Source organism: Triticum urartu, chromosome 3A, assembly GCF_056163025.1.
Source record: "Triticum urartu cultivar PI428250 chromosome 3A, HENAU_Tu73, whole genome shotgun sequence".
NCBI lineage: Eukaryota > Viridiplantae > Streptophyta > Magnoliopsida > Poales > Poaceae > Triticum > Triticum urartu.
The window spans coordinates 267,307,703-267,335,118 of NC_141875.1; positions in this window are offsets into that span (position 1 = coordinate 267,307,703).

Sequence of the window (27,416 nt, forward strand, 5' to 3'; positions counted from 1 at the left end):
TCTGGTAATGAGCATGAACCTAGTGATAATGTTAATGATGATGTTCATGTTGATGCTCAACCTAGCAATGACAATGATGTAGAGATTGAACCTGCTGTTGATCTTGATAACCCACAATTAAAGAATCAACGTTATGATAAGAGAGACTTTGTTGCTAGGAAGCATGGTAAAGAAAGAGAGTCATGGGTTCAGAAACCCTTTCCTTTTCCTCCTAAACCATCCAAGAAAGAGGATGATGAGGATTTTGAGTGCTTTGCTGAAATGATTATACCTATCTAATTGCGTATGGGTTTGACTGATATGCTTAAAATGAATCCTTATGGTAACTATATAAAAGATAATGCTACAAATAAATGAAAGATACCGGAAGCTGAAATTTCCACCATGCTTGCTAATTATACTTTTAGGGGTGGAATACCAAAGAAACTTGGAGATCCAGGAGTACCAACTATACCATGCTCCATTAAAATAAACTATGTTAAAACTGCTTTATGTGATCTTGGAGTCAGTGTTAGTGTTATGCCTCTGTCTTTATATCGTAGACTTGATTTGATAAGTTGACACCTACTGAAATATCTTTGCAAATGGCTGATATATCAACTGCTATACCTGTCGGTATTTGTGAGGATGTTCCTGTTGTAGTTGCAAACGTTACTATTTTAACAGACTTTGTTATTCTTGATATTCCCGAGGATGATAGTATGCCGATTATCCTTGGTAGACCCTTTTTGAATACTGCAAGGGTTGTTATTGATTGCAACAAAGGCAATGTCACTTTTCATGTTAATGGTAATGAGCATACAGTACACTTTCCGAGGAAACAACCTCAAGTCCACAATATAAATTCTATTGGAAAAACTTCAACGATTACTATTGGAGGTTTTGAATTTCCTCTTCCTACTGTTAAGAAGAAATATGATAGTTTTATTGTTGGGGATGTGCATCTCCCCGTTGAGGTAACTTAGTGCTATTCGAAAATTCTCCGGTTTCATGTGATTCGGAATGAGTTTGTTAACAAGACTTGATCAACCTTGTTAGTGGATTCCTTTTGATGAGCATGAGATGGATGAAGTTAGAAAGCACAACTCTCTGTACCCTCTTTTTACTTTCTGTTTTTCTGTTATTTAGATTAAATAAAGCAAAAATAGTATTTTCTGTTTGTTTTCGGAATTATCCATGCAATAAAAAATTCCCCGGAAATAAAAGTTCTCCAAATGTCTTGAAAATTTAATATGATTTTTTCTAGAATATTTAAGAATTATTGGCACTAAGAATCACCAGGGGGTCCCACCATGTGCCCACGAGGGTGGAGGGCGCGCCCCCTGCCTCGTGGACCCCATGTGGCCCCCTCCACTTATTCTTGCACCCACACACTTCGTCTTCCTCCAGAAAAAATCCCCCACCAGCTCAAACCCGAGTTCTAGCTCATCTTGCTGCCATTTTCGATCTCCTTGTTCAAAGCTCCATTCATAGAACTGCTTTGGGGGATTGTTCTTCGGTATGTGACTCCTTCAATTGTCCAATTAGTTTTTGTTCTAGTGTTTTATTTATTGCAAATTTTTGCTGCTTAGGTGACCCTGTTCTTTAGCTTGCATGTCAAATTTATGTGGTCAAAAGTAGTTTTAATGCATGATATGGCCTCTAGGCACTTGTAGGAGTAGTTGCTATCAATTTTTTTGAGTTTGGTTCACTTTTATTTTGAGTTACTAAAAATTTCTCAAATTTTTCAGAGAAAGAAAATGATGAAAATATTATTGAGGGGCTCTTCGAGCCGAAGCTCGAAGGATAAGCAAAGTGAAGAAAATAAGAAGCCCAAATATATTCTCCCTCGCACTGCGGAAGTTCAGCCCTGCGAATGGCCTTGTGATGAGTTCTTGAGAGAAGCCGGGATTTATAAAGATTTTTATTATTTGGCTGAGAATCCAGGCCTCATCAACTTCCTCCACGACCAGCGCGAACAACACGTACCTCATTTTGCGGAAGGCCGGTTATGCATACGGGAGCGTGACACAAGATCTAGAGCCTGAGCCGGAGCCACCCTTTGACCCTTATCGATAGTCCGTTTATCAGTGTGATCCGGAGGAGATCGCCAACCAGTGGCATCCAGAGGATACTCCTTCATACACCAGAGAGGGCAACTTTGAGCCGTGGCCATAGACTAACTTAGGCCAAAAGCCTAAGCTTGGGGGAGTACGTATTTCTCACCAACATTACATTCATGTTCACACACTCATTCCAGTTGTCGGTGCTCATACTTTTTTGTTGTATTATCCATGCTAGTTTATTTTCATTTTAAACCTTCTTCTTGTGTGTTTGAAAACCCTTAAGAAAAACAAAAAAATTGTTGTAGCTTTTAGCTAGTTTACTTTCCATGCCTGTAGTAGTGGTAATTAGAAAGAAAACCCAAAAATATTTCTCGTTCTTCTTTTGCTTGTTGGGAGCTTTCCCATGTAAATAGTTTTGTTTCTTTTCTTTTATTTGGGGGTCGAGAGGAGAAGACCATGATGAAAATGTTGAGTGGCTCTCAAATGCATTATTGTTGATATAACAAAGAGCCCATATTACCTTGTCTTCTCCCTTATATTAAATGCTTGCAGATTCCAGCTTAGTCCAATGCACATGCACTATTATTATTATCCACACCGTTCGGTTGTGCAAGTGAAAGGCAATAACGACGATATATGATGGACTGATTGAGATGAGAGAAGCTGGTATGAACTCGACCTATCTTGTTTTTGTAAATATGATTAGTTCATCGTTCCTGATTCAGCCTATTATGAATGAAACATGTTTGCAGTGAGAATTAGAGATTATAGTTGCTCATGCCATGCTTAATTAGCTAGGAGTTTATAATGGTTTACCTTGCATGCCAACATGCTATTTAAATGGTTGTGATGTGCTATGATAGGGTGGTATCCTCCTTTGAACGATTCGAGTGGCTTGACTTGGCACATGTTCACGCATGTAGTTGAAACAAAATCAACATAGCCTCCACGATATTTATGTTCATGGTGAATTATATCCTACTCATGCTTGCATTCAGTGTTGATTAATTTTAATGCATGTTCATGACTGTTGTCGCACTCTGGCTGGTCGCTTCCCAGTCTCTTTCTAGCTTTCACTTGTACTAAGTAGGAATACTGCTTGTGCATCCACCTCCATAAACCCCAAAAGTTATTGCATATGAGTCCACCATACCTTCCTATATGCGGTATCTACTTGCCGTTTCAAATGAAATTCTGTTTTGTATGCTCGAATAGCTCATGTATCAACTACGGCTGTCTATATCTTCCATGCTAGGTGGGTTATTCTCAAGAGGAGTGGACTCCACTCCTCATTCACGAGAAAATGGCTGGTAACTGGGATGCGCAGTCCCATGCTTAAATTATGCAAACAAAACTCCCCCAGGATTGTTGTTAGTTGGAGGCACCCGTTGTTTCGGACAAGCCATGGATTGATGTTTGTTGGTGGTAGGGGGAGTATAAACTTTACCATTCTGTTTGGGAACCGCCTATGATGTGTGTAGCATGGAAGATATCGAGATCTCTCAGTTGTTATGTTGACAATGAAAGTATGCCACTCAAAATATTATTTATCTCTATTTCAAAATCAACCTCTGGCACCTCTACAAATCCCTGCTTCCCTCTGAGAAGAGCCTATCTATTTACTTTTCTGTTGAGTCATCATCCTCTTATTAAAAAGCACCAGTTGGAGAGCACCACTGTAATTTGCATGCATTACTATTAGTTTACGTTGTGTATGACTACGACTGGATCACTTTTACCATGAATTACAATGTTTAGTCAGTCCTTGATCTTCAGAGGTGCTCTGCATTTATGTTTTGCGGTCTCAGAAAGGGCTAGTGAGATACCATCTTGTTATATCATATTATGATTGTTTTGAGAAAGTGTTGTCATCCGAGATTTATTATTATTGCTCACTAGTTGATTATGCCATTGATATGAGTAAACATGAGACCTAAGTGTTATTGTGAATATGGTTAGTTCATAATCTTTGCTGAAAACTTGAATGTTGGATTTACATATTTACAACAACAAGAGCAAACAGAGTTTGTAAAAGTTTTTTCTTTATCACTTTCAATTTGTCATCTGAATTTTTTGAGGACAAGCAAAGGTTTAAGCTTGGGGGAGTTGATACGTCTCCAACGTATCTACTTTTCCATAAACTTTTGCCCTTGTTTTGGACTCTAACTTGCATGATTTGAATGGAACTAACCCAGACTGATGTTGTTTTCAGTAGAATTGCCATGGTGTTATTTTTGTGCAGAAATAAAAGTTCTCGGAATGACCTGAGACTTCACGGAGAATATTTTTGGAATATATAAAAGTACTGGCGAAAGAACCAAGACCAGGGGGCCCACACCCTGTCCACGAGGGTGGGGGGCGCGCCTACCCCACTGGGCGCCCCCTGCCTCGTGGCCCCCCTAGAGCTCCACCGACCTCAACTCCAACTCTATATATTCACGTTTGGGGAGAAAAAAATCAGAGAGAAGGATTCATTGCGTTTTATATAAAGATCACTGGAAACGGATGCACGGTTTGCAAATGGCAAGCAAAACAAGAATGACACAATTTTGCGATTAACAACATGATGGTACTTAGAATGCAACAAGAAACTAAGCTACTGCACTCCAACATCGAAACAAAGCATATGGCAGTGATGTACAAGAGATGCTTGACAAAACATGAACACTGAGTTACGGCTAAAACACACTAGAACGGGTTCAAACAAGCATGGCAAAAGTGCAAAAGATATCAGCTTCATAGATGAAAATACTAACATGTCAAAAATAACATCAGGAAGAAATGTTTAGAGCAAGCAAACAACATGCTACAGGAACATATCATAGCAAGCAAAGGCATGGCATGATTCTACTAATTTCATAGAACAAAAGTCCCTTACTAAACATGAGCCAAAAAGGCATAGAAGATATGATGGCACCCATGTAAACATAGCATGTTTTATTAACAGTTTCAGACCAACATAAGCATACCAACAGCAAGATGACATGTTCAGATTTACGATAGCAACTTTGCGAGCTTATGCCACTCACCACAAAGCATTAGATGACAACATAAGCATACCAACAGCAAGATGACATGTTCATGAAGCTAACCATGGCAAGAGAAAGTTAATAGGATGCATGGATCACTAGCAACAACCATGGCAATATTGATTAACATGTTAACAAACTGCCAGGAACATTTTATAGAAAAAGAAGAGCAAGAAAAAGACATGCTAGAGCACTCCATAATTGCAGACAGGGGCATGAATGGATAGAGCATAACCACATGTTAAAACATCATTACTGAAGTATTCCAAAATAAGCATGGATCTCAAAGTAGCATCAATTTTACATGGCATCAAAATAACAGCAGGGAAAAGACTTGGCAAAATCCTAAGTCCCTGAAAACAGCAACATCACGGAGCCTAGTTTGCATTCTTGTTCTAGACACTACATAGATCACAAAAATACAAGGCTTGCACCTCTGTAAAGATGGCATCTTTTAGTTGAAAACACATGTAAACCTCATGATCATATGATGCACACATCAAATGCAACACAAATGACAAAACATCACGATCTGATAAGTACCAGCAGCTAATATTTTATAGCACTCTTGCATCAATGAAAATGGAATCATAATAGATAGTAACATGCATGGAAATGCTTCTAACATGAATAGCTCAACGAGACGAACAATTTTACATATCATATGCAAGATTTCGAGCCACGGTCATCGAGATACGACATGATGAACATGGCATAAAAATGTTAGGGGAAAAAGACTGGGAAGAAAAACGACCTTCAAAATTTCCAGATCTAGGGTTTCAGGCACGCGGATCAAGGCGGGGCTGGAGCTTCTCCGGAGTTGGTCGCCGGGGTGGAGGGAGATTGCCGGAGAGGAGGGGGGTCCGGTCGGATTCGGTCGCCGGAGCCGCCGTCGATGACGAGGGCGGCGCGGAGGAGCGGCACGCGGGGTCGGGCGGCGACTGGGCGGCGAGGGGTGGCCCGGTGGCGGTGGAGGGCTGAGGCGGTGGCGGGCGGCGCGCGGTCCGGCGGCGGGCCCCGCGGGCCGCCGGCGGCGGCGGAGATGCACCATGTGGCGGCCTGCAAATGGAGGTGAGCGGCGGCACGGTCCGGACGCATCCGGCGGCGACGAGGAGCGGGGCTAGGGTTTTGGTCCCGGAATTCGGGGGAGATTCACATATTTATTGGTAGAGGGAGTTTGGAGTGTCCAAATGAGGTGCGGTTTTCTCCCACACGATCGTGATCCGACGACGGAGGATGCTACCTCTTGAGCACTGCATTGGTTTTCCCCGAAGAGGAAGGGATGATGCAGCAAAGTAGCGTAAGTATTTCCCTCAGTTTTTGAGAACCAAGGTATCAATCCAGTAGGAGGCAACGTGCCAGTCCCTCGTACCTGCACAAAACAAATAAATCCTCGCAACCAACACGATAAGGGGTTGTCAATCCCTACACGACCACTTATGAGAGTGAGATCTGATAGATATGATAAGATAATATTTTTAGTATTTTTGTGATAAAGATGCAAAGTAAAATAAAAGAAAAGGAAATAACTAAGTATTGGAAGATTAATATGATGAAGATAGACCCGGGGGCCATAGGTTTCACTAGTGGCTTCTCTCGAGAGCATAAATATTCTACGGTGGGTGGAAAAATTAATGTTGAGCAATTGACAGAATTGAGCATAGGTATGATCATGTATATAGGCATCACGTCCGAGACAAGTAGACCGACTCCTGCCTGCATCTACTACTATTACTCCACTCATCGACCGCTATCCAGCATGCATCTAGAGTATTAAGTTAATGAAAACAGAGTAACGCCTTAAGCAAGATGACATGATGTAGAGGGATAAACTCATGCAATATGATGAAATCCCCATCCTGTTATCCTCGATGGCAACAATACAATACATGCCGTGCTGCCCCTACTGTCAATGGGAAAGGACACCGCAAGATTAAACCCAAAGCTAAGCACTTCTCCCATTGCAAGAAAGATCAATATAGTAGGCCAAACCAAACCGATAATTCGAAGAGACTTGCAAAGATAACCAATCATACATAAAAGAATTCAGAGAAGATTCAAATATTGTTCATAGACAGACTTGGTCATAAACCCACAATTCATCGGTCTCAACAAACACACCGCAAAAATAAGACTATATCGAATAGTTCTCCACAAGAGAGGGGGAGAACATTGTATTGAGATCCAAAAAGAGAGAAGAAGCCATCTAGCTACTAACTATGGACCCGTAGGTCTAAGGTGAACTACTCACACTTCATCGGAGGGGCTATGGTGTTGATGTAGAAGCCCTCCATGATCGATGCCCCCTCCGGCAGAGCTCCGGAACAGGCCCCAAGATGAGATCTCGTGGATACAGAAAGTTATGGCGGTGGAATTAGGGTTTTGCCTCCGTGTCTGATCGTTTGGGGGTACGTAGGTATATATAGGAGGAAGGAGTACGTCGGTGGAGCAACAGGGGGCCCACGAGGGTGGAGGGCGCGCCTGGGGGGGTAGGCGCGCCCCCTTACCTCGTGGCCTCCTCTTTTGTTTCTTGATGTAGGGTCCAAGTCTCCTAGGTCTTGTTCGTTGAGAAAATCACGTTCCCGAAGGTTTCATTCCGTTTGGACTCCGTTTGATATTCCTTTTCTTCAAAACCCTAAAATCGGCAAAAAAACAGCAATTCTGGGCTAGGCCTCCGGTTAATAGGTTAGTCCCAAAAATAATGTAAAAGTGGATAATAAAGCCCAATAATGTCCAAAACAGTAGATAATATAGCATGGAGCAATCAAAAATTATACATACGTTGGAGACGTATCAAGCATCCCCAAGCTTAATTCATGCTCGTCCTCGAGTAGGTAAATGATAAAAATAGAATTTTTGATGCGGAGTGCTACTTGGCATAATTTTAACATAATTCTTCTTAATTGTGGTATGAATATTCAAATCCGAAAGATTCAAGATAAAAGTTTAATATTTACATAAAAATAATAATACTTCAAGCATACTAACGAAGCAATCATGTCTTCTCAAAATAGCATGGCCAAAGAAAGTTATCCCTACAAAATCATATAGTCTGGCTATGCTCCATCTTCACCAACAAAATATTTAAATCATGCACAACACCGATGACAAGCCAAGCAATTGTTTCATACTTTTGGTGTTCTCAAACTTTTTCAATCTTCACGCAATACATGAGCGTGAGCCGTGGATATAGCACTATAAGTGGAATAGAATGGTGGTTGTGGAGAAGACAAAAAGGGTGAAGATGGTCTCACATCAACTAGGCATATCAACGGGCTATGGAGATGCCCATCAATAGATATCAATGTGAGTGAGTAGGGATTGCCATGCAACGGATGCACTAGAGCTATAAGTATATGAAAGCTTAGCAAAAGAAACTAAGTGGGTGTGCATCCAACTTGCTTGCTCATGAAGACCTAGGGCATTTTGAGGAAGCCCATCATTGGAATATACAAGCCAAGTTCTATAATGAAAAATTCCCACTAGTATATGAAAGTGATAACATAGGAGACTCTCTATCATGAATATCATGGTGCTACTTTGGAGCACAAGTGTGTTAAAAGGATAGTAACACTGTCCCTTCTCTCTTTTTCTCTCATTTTTTATTTGGGACTTTTCTATTTTTTATGGCCTCTTTTCTTTCTCCTTTTTTTCCACCAGGAGTCTCATCCCAACTTGTGGGGGAATCATAGTCTCCATCATCCTTTCCTCACTGGGACAATACTCTAATAATGATGATCATCACACTTTTATTTTTCTTACAACTCAACAATTACAACTCGATACTTAGAACAAAATATGACTCTATATGAATGCCTCCGGCGGTGTACCGGGATGTGCAATGAATCAAGAGTGACACGTATGAAAGAACTTTGAATGGTGGCTTTGCCACAAATACGATGTCAACTACATGATCATGCTAAGCAATATGACAATGATGGAGTGTGTCATAATAAACAGAACGGTGGAAAGTTGCATGGCAATATATCTCGGAATGGCTATGGAAATGCCATAATAGGTAGGTATGGTGGCTGTTTTGAGGAAGGTATATCGTGGGTGTATGATACCGGCGAAAGGTGCGCGGTATTAGAGAGGCTAGCAAAGGTGGAAGGGTGAGAAAAGTGCATATATTCCATGGACTCAACATTAGTCATAAAAAACTCATATACTTATTGCAAAAATCTACAAGTTATCAAAGCAAAGTATTACACGCATGCTCCTAGGGGGATAGATTGGTAGGAAAAGACCATCGCTCGTCCCCGACCGCCACTCATAAGGAAGACAATCAAAAAATAAATCATGCTCCGACTTCATCACATAACGGTTCACCATACGTGCATGCTACGGGAATCACAAATTTCAACACAAGTATTTCTCAAATTCACAACTACTCAACTAGCATAACTCTAATATCACCATCTTCATATCTCAAAACAATTATCAAGCATCAAACTTCTCATAGCATTCAACACACTCATAAGGAAGTTCTTTTACTATTCTTGAATTCCAAGCATATTAGGATTATTTAAGCAAATTAACATGCTATTTAAGACTCTAAAAATAATATAAGTGAAGCTTGAGATACCAATAGTTTCTATAAAACAAATCCACCACCGTGCTCTAAAAGATATAAGTGAAGTACTAGAGCAAAACTATATAACTCAAATGATATAAGCGAAGCACATAGAGTATTCTAACAAATTCCAAATCATGTATGGCTCACTCAAAAGGTGTGTACAGCAAGTATGATTGTGGTAAACTAAAACGTAAAAACTCAAATCATACAAGATGCTCCAAGCAAAACACATATCATGTGGCGAATAAAAATATAGCTCCAAGTAAAGTTACCGATAGAAGTAGACGAAAGAGGGGATGCCTTCCGAGGCATCCCCAAGCTTTGGATTTTAGGTGTCCTTAGATTATCTTGGGGGTTCCATGGGCATCCCCAAGCTTTGGCTCTTGCCACTCCTTGTTCCATAATCCATCAAATCTTTACCCAAAACTTGAAAACTTCACAACACAAAACTCAAAGTAGAAAATCTCGTGAGCTCCGTTAGCGAAAGAAAACAAAAGACCACTTGAAGGTACTGTAATGAACTCATTCTTTATTTATATTGGTGTTAAACCTACTGTATTCCAACTTCTCTATGGTTTATAAACTATTTTACTAGCCATTGATTCATCAAAATAAGCAAACAACACACGAAAAACAGAATCTGTCGAAAACAGAACAGTCTGTAGTAATCTGTAGATAGCGCAAGATCTGGAACACCAAAAATTCTAAAATAAATTGCTGGACGTGAGGAATTTATCTATTAATCATCTGAAAAAATAATTAACTAAATATCACGTTCCAAATACAAATGGTAGCAGTTCTCGTGAGCGCTAAAGTTTCTGTTTTTTACAGCAAGTGTAACAAGACTTTCCCCAACTCTTCCCAACGGTTCTACTTGGCACAAAGACTAATTAAAAACAAAAAACACAACCAAAACAGAGGCTAGATAAATTATTTATTACTAAACAGGAGCAAGAGCAAGGAATAAAAATAAAATTGGGCTGCCTCCCAACAAGCGCTATCGTTTAACGCCCCTAGGTAGGCATAATATTTCAATGATGCTCACATGAAAGACAAGAATTGAAGCATAAAGAGAGCATCATAAAACACGTGACAAACACATCTAAGTCTGACATACTTCCTATGCATAGACATCTTATAGGCAAACAAATTATCAAGTCAAGCAAAAACTAGCATATGCAAGCAAACAGAAAGAAACAATAGTAATCTCAACATAACGAGAGATAATTTAGTAACATGAAAATTTCTACCACCATATTTTCCTCTCTCATAATAGTTACATGTAGGATCATAAGCAAATTCAACAAAATAGCTAACACATAATATATTTTCAACATGATCTACATGCATGCAAAGTTGACACTCTTCCAAAATAGTGGGATTAACATTAACTAAAGTCATGACCTCTCCAAACCCACTTTCAATAATATTGCAAACACTATTATCAATCTCATATTCATCATGGGGCTTAAATAAATTTTCAAGATCAAAAGAAGAATCACCCCAATCATGATCATTGCAACAAATAGTAGTCCTAGCAAAACTAGCATCCCCAAGCTTAGGGTTTTGCATATCATTAACACAACTGACATTAAAGGAATTTATAATAACATCATTGCAATCATGCTTTTCATCGAAGGAACTATTAAGTATGGGTGCAATAGCAACGATCTCATGTTTAACATAAGGAACTATAGCAAATTCATCTTCATAAATATTGGCATCGTGGCCACAAGAATAGCAAGCATCATGTTTATCAAGGGATATTTCAATCAAATCATCGGAATCATAATTATCTATAGATTCATGCATATCATTATTTTCTTCCGAAGCAACGGTCATTCTTTCAATAAATTCTTTGACATAGACATTGTGAGTATAGTTTTCATAGCAATATTTAAGTATGTCAAAATTTTCAGATTCGTAGAGAGTAATATCATATTTTTCAATCAAAGAAGCAACTTCATAAGCACCTTTTGCATAAGAAGATAAGATTTCAATACCATTAAACTCACATAGGTAGGGGAGGTGTTTTTTAGGGTTCTTAGAGAAACAAGTAAAATTACCAATTTCACAAAGATTCCAAGCATAACACAGCAATCTGTTTATTTGATTCCATAAGATTCTTCCTTTTTCAGACAAACGGTGACGCACAAAATGAGCATGCTCATCTAAAGATTTCCCATCAACTAGGCTAGTTGGGGTTTCAGCATGAGCGCATAAGGATCAAAGATGATCTAAGTAGAACACTTTAAGTGGATCCATATCAAGAGATTTTTAGCAAGAAACGATGCAAGCAAATAGAAGGCACATGGAAACACAAACAAGGATACATAGGGGAAGAAGGTAAATAGAGAAAGAGAGGGAGGATAGAGAGAGAGAGAATAAAACGGCACGGGTGAAGTGGGAAAGAGGAAAACAAGAGGCAAATGGCAAATAATGTAATGCAGGAGATAAGGGTATGTGATGGGTACTTGGTATATTGACTTTTGCGTAGACCTCCCCGGCAATGGCGCCAGAAATGGCTCGTTGTCGGGAGTCAAATCTTGACTTGCGCGAACCTCCCCAGCAGCGGCGCCAGAAATCCTTCTTGCTGCCTCTTGAGCACTGCGTTGGTTTTCCCCGAAGAGGAAGGGATGATGCAGCAAAGTAGCGTAAGTATTTCCCTCAGTTTTTGAGAACCAAGGTATCAATCCAGTAGGGGGCTACGCACCAGTCCCTCGTACCTGCACAAAACAAATAAATCCTCACAACCAACGCGATAAGGGGTTGTCAATCCCTACACGGCCACTTACGAGAGTGAGATCTGATAGATACGATAAGATAATATTTTTGGTATTTTTGTGATAAAGATGCAAAGTAAAATAAAAGCAAAGTAAAAGCTAAGGAAATAACTAAGTATTGGGACATTAATATGATGAAGATAGACCTGGGGGACATAGGCTTCATGAGTGGCTTCTCTCGAGAGCATAAGTATTCTACGGTGGGTGAACAAATTACTGTTGAGCAATTGACAGAATTGAGCATAGTTATGAGAATATCTAGGTATGATCATGTATATAGGCATCACGTCTGAGACAAGTAGACCGACTCCTGCCTTCATCTACTACTATTACTCCACTCATCGACCGCTATCCAGCATGCATCTAGAGTATTAAGTTAATGAAAACAGAGTAACTCCTTGTAACATCCCAAATTTTCAATTTGGAATGTTATACATAGATCATTCATGCATATCATATTTTATTGCATTTTCGTTCCGCAATCCTCAAAATCCTAAACAACTCAAGGACCCTCGGAGAGAGTGGGGGTTTCCCGGTGTTCATATTTGATTTTTATCAAATAATGAAACGAGGACTTTTGATTTTGATTATTTCTCTCTCTGAAAAATATTTCATAATAAAATATATGAGAGGAGATAATATGACTTCTCCAAAATAACTGAAATATTGGAGGAAAAATATTAAAATCATTTATTTGATTTTATTTGGATTTTACTTGCAATTAGAAAAAATGCACATTTTTCAAAATTGCATTTTAGGGCCAAGAAAATGTTCATCTTGTTCTAAATATTTTATTTAGATGGTGAAAACTTGTTTCGGCATTTTTAGAATTTTATTTTATTTCCTAGGATTTTTATGAGTTCGGCGGAATTGTTTAAAAAAAGGAGCGCGCCTAGGCCGACTGGGCCGAAGCCCAGCCGCCGGCCCACCTCGCCCTCGCGCAATCATCTCCTGGCAGGAGACCGCGCCGCCGCCGCCGACAGGAGTCCGGCTCGGACTCCTCGTCCCCGCCGTGCCCCTCCCCCAAGGCACCACCACCCTCCCTTTAAAGCCGCTGCCACCATGCCGCCCTGAAGCCCCACCCCGCTGGGAGCCGCCGCCCCGCCACCAAAGCCGCCGCGCCGCCCGACGCCGTTGCCGAGCCGCCGCGTCGCCGCCACCTTGCCGCGCTGCCGCACCGCCCTCGCCGCGAGCCGCCGCCACCTGCTGCCCGCGCCACGCCGCCCCTCGCCGGAGCCCCACCGTGCCGGACCTCGGCTAGGTTACCGCCATTCGGTTTTTTTAGAAAACCGGTTCGGTGTTTTTAAGAAAACCCTAGTTTGTTTTTTTAGATCGGTTCGCCGATTTTTCCCGATTCTTCTATTTAGCGGACGTTCGTCCGAATGTTCATTTCAACGAGCGGTTTTCGCTCATTAGTTACAGATAACGAATGCTCGTTCGTTAGCCTGTTCATCAGTTTTCTTTTATCGGATTTTTCCGCGATTATTCTTGATCGCAATTTCTGATCCGATTTTCGTTTTAGTTTTTCTTTTCGCCCGTTAGTCGGAATCAGCAGATTCAAGCGCCTAGATCTTCGTCTCGAGACCCTCTTTCCACTTAACCAACTTGAACAAGATTTTGGTACTGTAAAATTTGACCCTAGTTCAGATTAGTAAAAGGATCTTGTTTCTTTTGTTGTTTGAGTTTCGTTGCTCCGTTTTGTTTGATTCTTCTTGCATACCAGAGTTCTTAAGTTGAACTTTCCGATTAGATATTCTTATTTGAGTTTTACCCATTCTTATTTGATTGTTGCTTATGTATGCTATTGCTTGCTCGCGATAGAATTCCCGGAGTGCGAAGCGTGTTATTTGGAGTCTCTAGGTTTCGCAGATCGTCAGCAAGGCAAGTAACACTTTGATCATATCCCTTTACCACCCAGTTTTTATGCATTAGTTTCAATACTCAAACATTACATGGTTAGGATGTCATTAACATGTGGGTTGGGAATTAGTTGATGAGGTACAACCTATTACCGTGTTACATTCAAACCTTTGGGAGTTACTTCTACACGTTGCTTATATTGCTATGCTATGCTCGTAGACGTGGTTTGGGTGAGTGAAATCCATGACAGATGTGAGATTGTTAATTAATGGTTCAACGTAAGGTGGCAACTTAAATACACATCTGGGTGGATTGAGGCACCTGGAGTACCCAGTGTTTCCTGTATTTTTGGAAATCCTGGAGTACTCGTGTGATCTTCCTATGGACCGCCACCCAGGCTCAAAGGGAACTGAGATGATTCATGCTAGAAACTTCCGTGTGCAGCCACAACCTATTATGGGCTCTAGCATAGTTGAGTAAGTTACGTGAAGCTCTTGAAGAGGTATATCAGCAGGTAGTGGGTTTGTAGGTTTGGTATGGTCTACCCAGAGTAGAGAGTTAATGTTTTTGAAAGACTGTGTCTCGGTCATCCATTTCTCAAACACCACGTAGTGCGAGAAATCCAACGGAGGCGATCGAGTTTTGTGGGGAAAAGTGCGCAAATATCTACAAAGAGTACAAACTAATGATGGTTAGCCGTGTCCCTGGTTATGGACAATCTTGAGTATCTAGTACTTGGAGTATCTTAAGTATCTCATCACTATAAATTAATATTGTTGGGTTGATAATTACCTTAATTGGGATTGAGTTGGAGGAACCTTCTCAATGATGTTTCAACTACCATGATAGTTAAATTAAAATCTATTCCTTTATTGTAGGGAAAAATTGGCTTTTTGCAAAACTGTAACCATAGAGCTTTCCACCAGCCAAATATGCATGTAGTGATAGCATTATTCCGTTCTTGCTCTACTGTATTACTTTGCCAACATATTCCATGTGCTGACCCGTTTTCGGGCTGCAACGTATTATGTTGCAGACTTTTCAAACAAGGAGTAAGGTTTGTTAGGTCGTTGCCATGCAGCTCAGCCATGCCGTTGGAGTTGACGGACTCACTTTATCTTCCAAGCCTTCCACCGTTATCGTGTTAGATGGCCTTAAGCCATATTATTGTAATAAGTTATCTTTTGAGACTTTTGATGTAATAAGTGTGTGATTGCTACTCTGTTATAAATCCTTCGAGTACTGTGTGTGTCAGCATTACCGATCCAGGGATGACACTGAAGCTCAGAGACTTGACCATTTGAGGTCGGGTCGCTACACAGATGGTATTAGAGCCAGGTTGAGTGTACGACACGACCACTAAGCTAAAGCCCTAGATCACTATTCTCTTCTCATTTCTGACTCCTCTCCATTTTCTACTCTTTAGGATGGAGGAGATGAAGAACAAGTTTGCACAACCGGATGAAGATGCACCTTTTGGACAACATTTGAAGGAAGTCACTAGGTACCTAAACATAGGAATACCAAGCTTCACTGGGACATACAATGCCACTTTACCAGAAGAGGAGCAATGGATGATTCAAGTTCATGTTCCAGTAAGGACATTCACGCCAGTCACTAAACCCATAGAGTTTTCCTTCGACGCACCAACCTAGAGTTTAGGAAAGAGTATGGCAACTCACATCACCATGGGACGCATTGGAGAAGTATATCACAAGGATCTTGAGGACACTATCTACCAAATATGTGGGCGCCGAGACGAGCAATGGGAGATGATCAGTACTAGGAAGGATAGATCAATTGCAGCTTTCATCCAGGAACTAAACCAACACATTCGACGCCAGGAGAATCAGATGTGCGCAGACATGATAGATCTGAAGAGATGATCAGTACCAGGAAGGATAGATCAATTGCAGCTTTAATCCAGGAACTAAACCAACACATTCGACGCCAGGAGAATCAGATGTGCGCAGACATGATAGATCTGAAGAAGGCAAAGACAAGGATCACCGATCTGGAAGAAGAACTTAAGTCTACAAGCGATGGATATGAGGAGGAAATTGCGACACTACTGGAGAAGAATGACGACCTGATTAAGAAGATCGAAATATTTATGGGATACCCCACTCCAGTAGAAGAAGATGAAGAACCCAAGGAGATTCGCCCATAGGACTACATCATCATCGACGACACCGACTCCGACCCGAGTGATGATGACTATGAAGACGAAGGTGGAGCAGATATCATGGAATCTTCCACCGATCAAAATTTCTAGATGACCACCCAATGATTAGTAGTATTCCCCCATGTACTCAGTAGTAGTTCAGCACTTTTGTGATAGTTCTAGACCACTTGTATGCCCTTGCTTGATTGATAGTGAAATGATTGTGTTTGTATCATGTGCATATGGGTAGTGCCTTCTCATTAAACCTCATTCTATTCTAATCTCTTCCCTCTAAACCCATCAGATGCCTCCGAGACATGACCCCGGATTTGCCTTTCCACCGGAGCTCACTCAGTTGATCCAGCAACAGAACACCTTGATGCAATTGCTAGTTCAGAACTAGGGCAACAACAACAACAACAACAACAACAACCCGCCACCAGTGGACAACCTAGCTGAAAGGATCAAGAAGAAGTGTCTAGAGGGGGGGGGTGATTAGACACTAAGTACCAAAAGTTGTGGCTTTTAATTTCTTTAGGTTGAAGTGGAGTTTTGGCACAAGTTTAACAAACACAATGCATATCAAGCAAGCAAGCAAAGAGTATATGAGCAGCGGAAAGTAAAGCATCCAACTTGCAAGAATGTAAGGGGAAGGGTTTGGAGAATTCAAACGCAATTGGAGACACGGATGTTTTTGTCATGGTTCCGATAGGTGGTGCTATCGTACATCCACGTTTATGGAGACTTCAACCCACGAAGGGTAACGGTTGCGCGAGTCCACGGAGGGCTCCACCCACGAAGGGTCCACGAAGAAGCAACCTTGTCTATCCCATCATGGCCATCGCCTACGAAGGACTTGCCTCACTAGCGGTAGATCTTCACGAAGTAGGCGAACTCCTTTCCCTTATAAACTCCTTGGTTCAACTCCACAATCTTGTCGGAGGCTCCCAAGTGACACCTAGCCAATCTAGGAGACACCACTCTCCAAGAAGTAACAAATGGTGTGTTGATGATGAACTCCTTGCTCTTGTGTTTCAAATGATAGTCTTCCGAACACTCAACTCTCTCTCACAGAATATGGATTTGGTGGAAAGAATATTTGAGTGGAAAGCAACATTGGGAAGGCTAAAGATCAAGATTCATATGGTGGGAATGGAATATCTTAGCCTCAACACATGAGTAGGTGGTTCTCTATCAGAAAATGTGTATTGGAAGTGTAGGTATGTTCTGATGGCTCTCTCCATGAATGAAGAGTGGGTGGAGGGGTATATATAGACTCCACACAAAAACTAACCATTACACACAATTTACCAATCTCGGTGAGACCGAATTGAGAAACTCGGTCGGACCGATTTAGCAAACCTAGTGACCATTAGGATTTTCGGTGGGGCTGAGATGCAACTCGGTAGAACCGATATGGTTAGGGTTAGGGCATAACGTCATCTTGGTGAGACCGATTACACAAACTCGGTGGGACCAATTTTCGTAATAAGCTAACCAGAGAGTTGGTCAGGCAAACTCAGTGAGACCGAGTACTCAAACTCGGTGGGACCGATTTTGGTAATAAGCTAACCAGAAAGTTTGCATTGTAATCTCGGTAGTACCGATTGCTCAATCTCGGTGGGATCAATTTTGGAAATGGACATACATAGAGAGATTACAATTCCATCTCGGTAAGACCGAGATCCCTATCGGTGAAACCGATTTTCCTAGGGTTTGTGGCAGTGGCTATGACATCTAAACTCGGTGGCGCCGGACAGAAAGAATCGATGGGGCCGAGTTTGACTTTGGGTTTAGGTCATATGTGGATGTGGGAAGGTAGTTGAGGGTTTTGGAGCATATCACTAAGCACTTTGAGCAAGCAAGCCATTACACAACACCTCATCCCCTCTTGATAGTATTGGCTTTTCCTATAAACTCAATGTGATCTTGGATCACTAAAATAGAGTGGAAAGCAACATTGGGAAGGCTAGAGATCAAGATTCATATGGTGGGAATGGAATATCTTGGCCTCAACACATGAGTAGGTGGTTCTCTCTCAGAAAATGTGTATTGGAAGTGTAGGTATGTTCTGATGGCTCTCTCCACGAATGAAGAGTGGGTGGAGGGGTATATATAGCCTCCACACAAAAACTAACCGTTACACACAATTTAACAATCTCGGTGACACCGAATTGAGAAACTTGGTCAGACCGATTCAGCAAACCTAGTGACCGTTAGGATTTTCGGTGGGACTGAGATGCAACTCGGTAGAACCGATATGGTTAGGGTTAGGGCATAACGTAATCTTGATGAGACCGATTACACAAACTCAGTGGGACCGATTTTGGTAATAAGTTAACCAGATAGTTGGTCAGGCAAACTCGGTGAGACCGACTACTCAAACTCGGTGGGACCGATTTTGGTAATAAGCTAACCAGAAAGTTTGCATTGTAATCTTGGTAGTACCGATTGCTCAATCTCGGTGGGACCGATTTGGGTAATGGACATACACAGATAGATTACAATCCCATCTTAGTGAGACCGAGATCCCTATCGGTGAAACCGATTTGCCTAGGGTTTGTGGCAGTGGCTATGACATCTGAACTCGGTGCCGCCGGATAGAAAGAATCGGTGGGGCCGAGTTTGACTTTTGGTTTAGGTCATATGTGGATGTGGGAAGGTAGTTGAGGGTTTTGGACCTTATCACTAAGCACTTTGAGCAAGCAAGCCATTACGCAACACCTCATCCCCTCTTGATAGTATTGGCTTTTCCTATAAACTCAATGTGATCTTGGATCACTAAAATAGAAAGTGTAGAGTCTTGAGCTTTGAGCTTGAGCCAATCATTTTGTCCTTAGTATTTTGAGGGGTTTCCACATCCTTTAGTCCATGCCACTTAATTTGTTGAGCTTGTCTGATACATACTAGGTAAAAGTATTAGTCCAACAAGAGATATGTTGTCATTAATTATCAAAATCACCCAGGGAACACTTGTGCTTTCAATCTCCACCTTTTTGGTAATTGATGGCAACATACATCAAACCTTTAGATAAAGATATAAGGAATAGCAAGTAAAGCTTTGGAAAGACATGTAACAAGCATAGGCTCCCCTTCATGTATGCAATCATGTGAATATGGAATATAGAAGCATGTGAGAGCATAACCATGACAGAGTAGCAATTTGTTACATCTATCTTGGCTATATGCATCAGGGCAAAAGATATGAATATGGGAAATGTACCTTCATGCCCATGAGTCCTTCTTGCGAACAGTATGTACATCAACAAGAATTTCTCATACACATGACTATGATGCATATACTTACCTTGTGGTCTTGAGTTGGCTAGGATGGGATGAGCCTGCGTAAACAAGGTTAGATAACACAGATGCACCCACTAGCTAGAGCAAACAAAAGAAACCACAAGAGTACCAAGACTGGGATGACATGTAGAGTGAGTACAGAGTACCACGATAGATATTGACATGTCCCCAAAGAGAAAGATATGCAATGAATTTAATAAATTTCTTTCCCTTGGATGTCTTGCTCCCCCTGAATCTAGCATGGGATACTGGGAGAAGATAGGGAACAGAAAAACAGAGCTAATGCAAATAAGCACATATGAACATGTCTTTCCCCCAAGAAGACATGTGGCATCTCTCCTCTTGAACATCAAGCATCCAGGATCCTTGAAGATTACTCTTTCCAGGAGTATTCCCTCCCCCTGGATATCTCTCCCCCTAGAGATATGATTAAGCTTTGATGTGATCTCTCTCTCCCCCTTTGACATCAATTTCCAAGAAGGGTCTTCTGGAATTTGTTGTGAATGGGTTCGGTCCTTGAATCACAGTACAAAGCATTAAGGTAAATGTGATGCTTGCACATGACAAGATTCATTGAGTGGAGCTGGATCAAGAATAAAGCAGAAATAAATGGCAAAATGTTTTTCCTTTAGTGAAATCGGTGTCACCGAGTTGTATTCTTCGGTTGCTCCGAAAATCTTTGGCTAGACCGGAGACATGAAACCGGTGGAACCGAGTTCATCACAGAGAAAAACACTTGTCACCTCAGCTCACTGGACAAATAGGATCTCACAAAGATTTGCAATGAATTGGATGCAGAAAATGTAGAACAAAAAGTAAAGAAAAGAAACTAAAAGATCTAGATGATGTTTTTTTTTGAAAGGGGAAACAAATATGCATGAGACAAATCCAAGAACACAGAAAAGAACACAAGAGAACTTCATCTAGAGTATATTGACTTAGGAGTCAAGTGAGATCACTTGATCATAGGTCGTACTCATCGTTTAAGCTCAAAATGGGGTTACCATTTTTCGTTTAAGTATCATGATGTATTCACATATTGTCGAGTTGCTTTGACTCATGACTTGGAGTAAAGCTACTCTAAGATGGAATAACATACCTTGGGTGGCGGTGTTGATCTTGATCATGTAGTTGAACTTGTGTGGGTTGCTCAAGGTTGATGTAGCCCATCAAGAGTTGGGAGCACCCTTTGGATTTTGAGTTCATCTACCTACATGGGTTAGTTTTCGCAAGGAAGAGCACTTGTGTATCCAACATGACAATCATGAAACTCAACATAGAATTTGGTATGTTTGAAAGGTTTCGTGCTTCCTTGTCATCAACCACCATTGTGTAGAGACTCGGTGATGTAGAGGTTGCTCAAGATGTGAGTGAGTTGCAATCTCATAGAATTAGATTCATCCAAGTACCTACAAGGGTTACATAACATGCAAGATGCAAATTTTTCAAGACATAAGATCATCATCATAGGAGAAATATCAAGTGATTAGTCGTAAGCTCAAGTCTTGCATGTATCCAATGGAGTTCCTACTCCAAGTTTGAAGCATCAATGATGTTCAATTCACCTCTTAACCTGCAAAACACTTTCTCATCAAGTGGTTTAGTGAATATATCCGCTAATTGCTTATCGGTGCGAACATGCTTAAGGTTTATGTCACCCTTAGCAACGTGATCTCGAATGAAATGATGATGAACTTCAATATGCTTAGTTTGAGAGTGTTGCGCGGGATTGTGAGCAATCTTGATAGCACTTTCATTGTCACAATGTAATGGAACATGTTTCACATATATCCCATAATCTTTAAGAGTTTGGGTCATCCAGAGTAATTGAGCACAACATGAACTAGCGGCAATGTATTCCGCTTCGGCGGTGGATAAGGATACCGAGTTTTGTTTCTTGGAAGACCAAGACACAAGAGATCTACCAAGGAATTGACAAGTACCCGAAGTGGACTTTCTATCAACCTTGTCACCGGCATAGTCCGAGTCTTAGTAGCCAACAAGATCAAAGGAAGCCCCCATTGCATACCAAATGCCAAAATTTGGTGTATGTATTAAGTATCTCACTATCCTCTTCACGGCCTTAAGATGAGATTCCTTAGGAGCAGCTTGATATCGTGCACACATGCACACACTTAGCATGATATTGGGACATGAAGCACATAGATATAACAACGAACCAATCATAGAGCGGTAAACTTTTTGATCAACCGGTTCACCATCTTTGGTCAAATCAAGATGTCCACTAGTAGGCATGGGTGTAGTCATACCTTTGCATTCTTGCATATTGAACTTCTTGAATAAGTCCTTGGTGTACTTCATTTGAGAGACAATGGTGCCTTCCTTAGTTTGCTTGATTTGCTAACCAAGAAAGAATTTGAGTTCACTCATCATAGACATCTCAAACTTCTCCGACATTAGCTTCCCAAACTTTTCAATAAAATGAGGGTTAGTTGATCCAAATATAATATCATCAACATAAATTTGGCATACAAATAGTTCTCATTAACCCTTTTAGTAAAAGAGTAGAATATATTTTTCCAATTTCAAAGCCTTTTTCAATAAGGAACTTGGTCAAGCATTTATACCATGCTCTAGGAGCTTGTTTAAGACCATAAAGGGCTTTGTGAAGTTTGTAGACATGATTAGGTTTCTTAGGATTGACAAAGCCGGGAGGTTGCTTAACATAAACTTCCTCCTCAATTTCACCATTTAGAAAAGCACTTTTTATGTCCATTTGGTACAAAGTGATATCATGGTGATTAGCATAGGCAAGTAAGATGCGAATGGACTCAAGTCTAGCAACGGGAGCATATGTCTCACCATAGTCCATACCTTCGACTTGTGTGTAGCCTTGGGCAACGAGACGTGCTTTGTTGCGAACCACTTGTCCATCTTCATCTTTCTTGTTGTGAAACACCCATTTGGTACCGATGATGTTGTGGTTGTTGTCGGGCTTCTCGACCAATGTCCACACTTGATTTCTCTCAAAGTTGTGTAGCTCTTCATGCATAGCGTTTATCCAGTCTGGATCCTGCAATGCTTCTTCAACCTTTGTAGGTTCAATGCTAGAGATGAATGATTAATGTTCACAAAAGTTAGCCAAACGAGTTTTAGAGAAAGTGATTCTCCCGGTTTGGATATCATTGTAGATTTGCTCCATGGGATGATGTTTACAATTCTTGCTCGAACTCGTGAAAGCTTTTGCTTGGGTCTTGGTTGAACATCTTCTTCATCTTGTTCTTCTTCTTGGCCTTCTTCATTGTTAGCGTTGTCGTTCTCTTGTCGTGGTGGAGAAGGAGGTTGTTGACATTCGTCTTGGTGCACTTCCTCGTTTTCTTCATCTTGGTGTGTCCCACTCATGGATGCTTCCGTATCAACTCTTGGTTCACCTTGTCGTGAGGTAGAAGCTTCCACTTGGACGGACGAGGTACTCTCCTTTATCTCCGTTGGACGAATCTTACCAATGGACAAGTCTTGGATTGTTTCTGAGGGATATTTGTCTCCTACATAAATTGGCAATTGCTCTACTTGCGAGCCGTTAGATTCATCAAACTTCACATCTACCGTTTCTTCAACCTTTCGGGTGAAATTGTTGTAGACACGGTATGTGCAAGAGTTTGAGCCATAACCAAGTAGGAAACCTTCATGAGACTTAGGAGCAAATTTAGAACGACGATGCTTATCAAGAATGGAGCACTTTGAGCCGAATACTCGAAAGTATCCAACTTGGGGTTTGTTACCGGTGAGGAGCTCGTATGCCGTCTTGCTGAGTAGCTTGTGAAGATACAAGTGATTTGTTGCATGACAAGCTGTCTCAACCGCTTCCGCCCAAAAGTGTTTTGGCGTCTTGTACTCATCAAGCATCGTTCTTGCCATCTCGATAAGAGTCAGGTTCTTCCTCTCAACGACTCCATTTTGTTGAGGTGTGTACATAGCTGAGAACTCATGTGTAATCCCTTCTTCGTCAAGAAAGGTGTCCACATTTGCGTTCTTGAACTCCGTTCCGTTGTCGCTCCGAACCTTCTTGATCTTCACGTCAAATTGATTTTGGGCCTTCCTAGCAAAGTTTTTGAAGATCTTTTGGACCTGCAATTTGTCATCAATAAAGAACACCCATGTAAATATTGAAAAATCATCAACTATGACTAGACAAAATGACTTACCACCGAGACTCTTGTAGGCATTTGGACCAAATAGATCCATGTGAAGTAGCTCGAGTGGTCTTCTTGTGGTCATGATGTTCTTAGTGCGATGAATTCCTCCAACTTGTTTCCCTGCTTGACAAGCACTACAATGTCTATCCTTGTCAAATATGACATCGTTAACGCCAAGGATATGATTTCCTTTAATGAGTTTGTCAAGGTTTCGCATGCCCACATGGCCTAGCCTTCTATGCCACAACCAGCCTTTAGAAGATTTAGCAATTAAGCAAGTTCTAGGTTGAGCCTTTTTAGTGAAATCAACAATGTAAAGATCTCCTCTACGTATACCGGTAAAGACCATTTTATGATTATCTCTACGAAACACTTGGCAGTCTACTTCAGTAAATAGGACATTGAAACCGAAATCAGCAAGTCTAGATACTGAAAGTAAGTTGTAGCCAAGAGATTCAACGAGCATGACATTTTGTATAGAGCTATCATGTGAGATGGCCACCTTACCAAGGCCAACCACCTTACCCTTTGAATTATCACCAAAAGTGACATACTTTCAAGGGTCGTCGTTTCCAGCAAGCTCACGGAACATATCTTTATCTCCGGTCATATGATTAGTACATCCACTATCAAGGACCCATTCCTTTCCTCCAGCCATGTAGCCGCAAAGATTTTCCATAAGACCAAAGTGTCTCATTGCATCATTAAGATCATAGTCACTGTCATCCTCATCCTCATCAGAGTATCCATGTTCAACATCATCTTGTGATTGATCAATTCCCAGAGAGGGTAATTCATTAGACAAATGATCATCACAATGGTCACCTTTATGAATTCTAATTGTTTCGAATATGATATCACTAATGATTCCAACATCTCCTTTGGCACTCGTAAGATTAGTAAGCTCAAATAAGCAGTCATCAAATTTGGGATCATTGGAACTCATCTTAATCAAGGCAATAGACTTATGGAGGATTTCATCTAGATCTTTCAAGGAATAATTTGGAAAGAGTTCCTCAAGAAATTTCCATATGGTGTAGGCACACTTAAGAGTAGGCAAACATCCAATCAAGTTTCTAGGCAAGCCTCTAATGATAAGATTAACAGTTCTAAGATTGCGAATCATGTCAATTGACTCATCAAGGGTAGGATGCATGGGATCAACATGAGGTGCACAAGGGCTAGAAATATACTTGTCAAATGATATTCATTGAAAATCTCAAGCATTTCATTTTTCCAATCATGGAAATATTCTCCATCAAGAATAGGCACTCTATGTCTAAGACTCCCCAAAGTAGACACATCCATCTTCCTGCAAAGGTGTTTAAACCAAGGAAATGGAGACCAATGCTCTGATACCAATTGAAAGGATCGAGAAGAGGTGTCTAGAGGGGGGGTGATTACACACTAAGTACCAAAAGTTGCAGTTTTTAATTCCTTTAGGTTGAAGTGGAGTTTTGGCACAAGTTTAACAAACACAATACATATCAAGCAAGCATGCAAAGAGTATATGAGCAGCGGCAAGTAAAGCATGCAACTTGCAAGAATGTAAGGGGAAGGGTTTGGAGAATTCAAACGCAATTGGAGACACGGATGTTTTTGTCGTGGTTCCGATAGGTGGTGCTATCGTACATCCATGTTGATGGAGACTTCAACCCATGAAGGGTAATGGTTGCGCGAGTCCACGGAGGGCTCCACCCATGAAGGGTCCACGAAGAAGCAACCTTGTCTATCCCATCATGGCCATCGCCCACGAAGTACTTGCCTCACTAGCGGTAGATCTTCACGAAGTAGGCGATCTCCTTGCTCTTACAAACTCCTTGGTTCAACTCCACAATCTTGTCGGAGGCTCCCAAGTGACAACTAGCCAATCTAGGAGACACCACTCTCCAAGAAGTAACAAATGGTGTTTTGATGATGAACTCCTTGCTCTTGTGCTTCAAATGATAGTCTCCCCAACACTCAACTCTCTCTCACAGAATATGGATTTGGTGGAAAGAAGATTTGAGTGGAAAGCAACTTTGGGAAGGCTAGAGATCAAGATTCATATGGTGGGAATGGAATATCTTGACCTCAACACATGAGTAGGTGGTTCTCTCTCAGAAAATGTGTATTGGAAGTATAGGTATGTTCTGATGGCTCTCTCCACGAATGAAGAGTGGGTGGAGGGGTATATATAGCCTCCACACAAAAACTAACCATTACATACAATTTAACAATCTCGGTGACACCGAATTGAGAAACTCGGTCGGACCGATTTAGCAAACCTAGTGACCGTTAGGATTTTCGGTGGGACTGAGATGCAACTCGGTAGAACCGATATGGTTAGGGTTAGGGCATAACATAATCTTGATGAGACCGATTACACAAACTCAGTGGGACCGATTTTGGTAATAAGCTAACCAGAGAGTTGGTCAGGCAAACTCGGTGAGACCGACTACTCAAACTCGGTGGGACCGATTTTGGTAATAAGCTAACCAGAAAGTTTGCATTGTAATCTTGGTAGTATCGATTGCTCAATCTCGGTGGGACCGATTTGGGTAATGGACATACACATATAGATTACAATCCCATCTCGGTGAGACCGAGATCCCTATCGGTGAAACCGTTTTGCCTAGGGTTTGTGGCAGTGGCTATGACATCTGAACTCGGTGGCGCCGGATAGAAAGAATCGGTGGGGCTGAGTTTGACTTTTGGTTTAGGTCATATGTGGATGTGGGAAGGTAGTTGAGGGTTTTGGACCTTATCACTAAGCACTTTGAGCAAGCAAGCCATTACGCAACACCTCATCCCCTCTTGATAGTATTGGCTTTTCCTATAGACTTAATGTGATCTTGGATCACTAAAATAGAAAGTGTAGAGTCTTGAGCTTTGAGCTTGAGCCAATCTTTTTGTCCTTAGTATTTTGAGGGGTTTCCACATCCTTTCGTCCATGCCACTTAATTTGCTGAGCTTGTCTGAAACATACTAGGTAAAAGTATTAGTCCAAAAAGAGATATGTTGTCATTAATTTTCAAATCACCCAGGGAGCACTTGTGATTTCACTAGCCCGTTTTCTAAGGTTACAACCGCCGGTGTTTTCCAGTAGCATCGAGCCTTTAGTTGCAGATGATTGGCTCCGCAGGATTGGAAGGGAGTTAACCACTGCAGGATGTACGGATGCTGAGAAGGTGAGTTTTGCCGCACATCAGTTGGATGGACCAGCAGCATCTTGGTGGGAGATTTACACTGTCACCTACCCTATAGCCACGGTGACATGGGACCAGTTTCAGCAAGCTTTCCATACAGCTCATGTCTCAACTGGAGCCATGAATCTGAAGAAGCGTGAGTTCCGCAACTTACGCCAAGGGAACCGTACCGTACTGTGGCTCAGTACATGGATGAGTTTAGCAAGTTATCTCACTATGCCCCTGACGATGTGGTCACAGATGCCGCGAAGCAGGAGAAGTTTATGGAAGGGCTGAATGATGAGATGAGTATGTAGTTGATGGTAGCCACC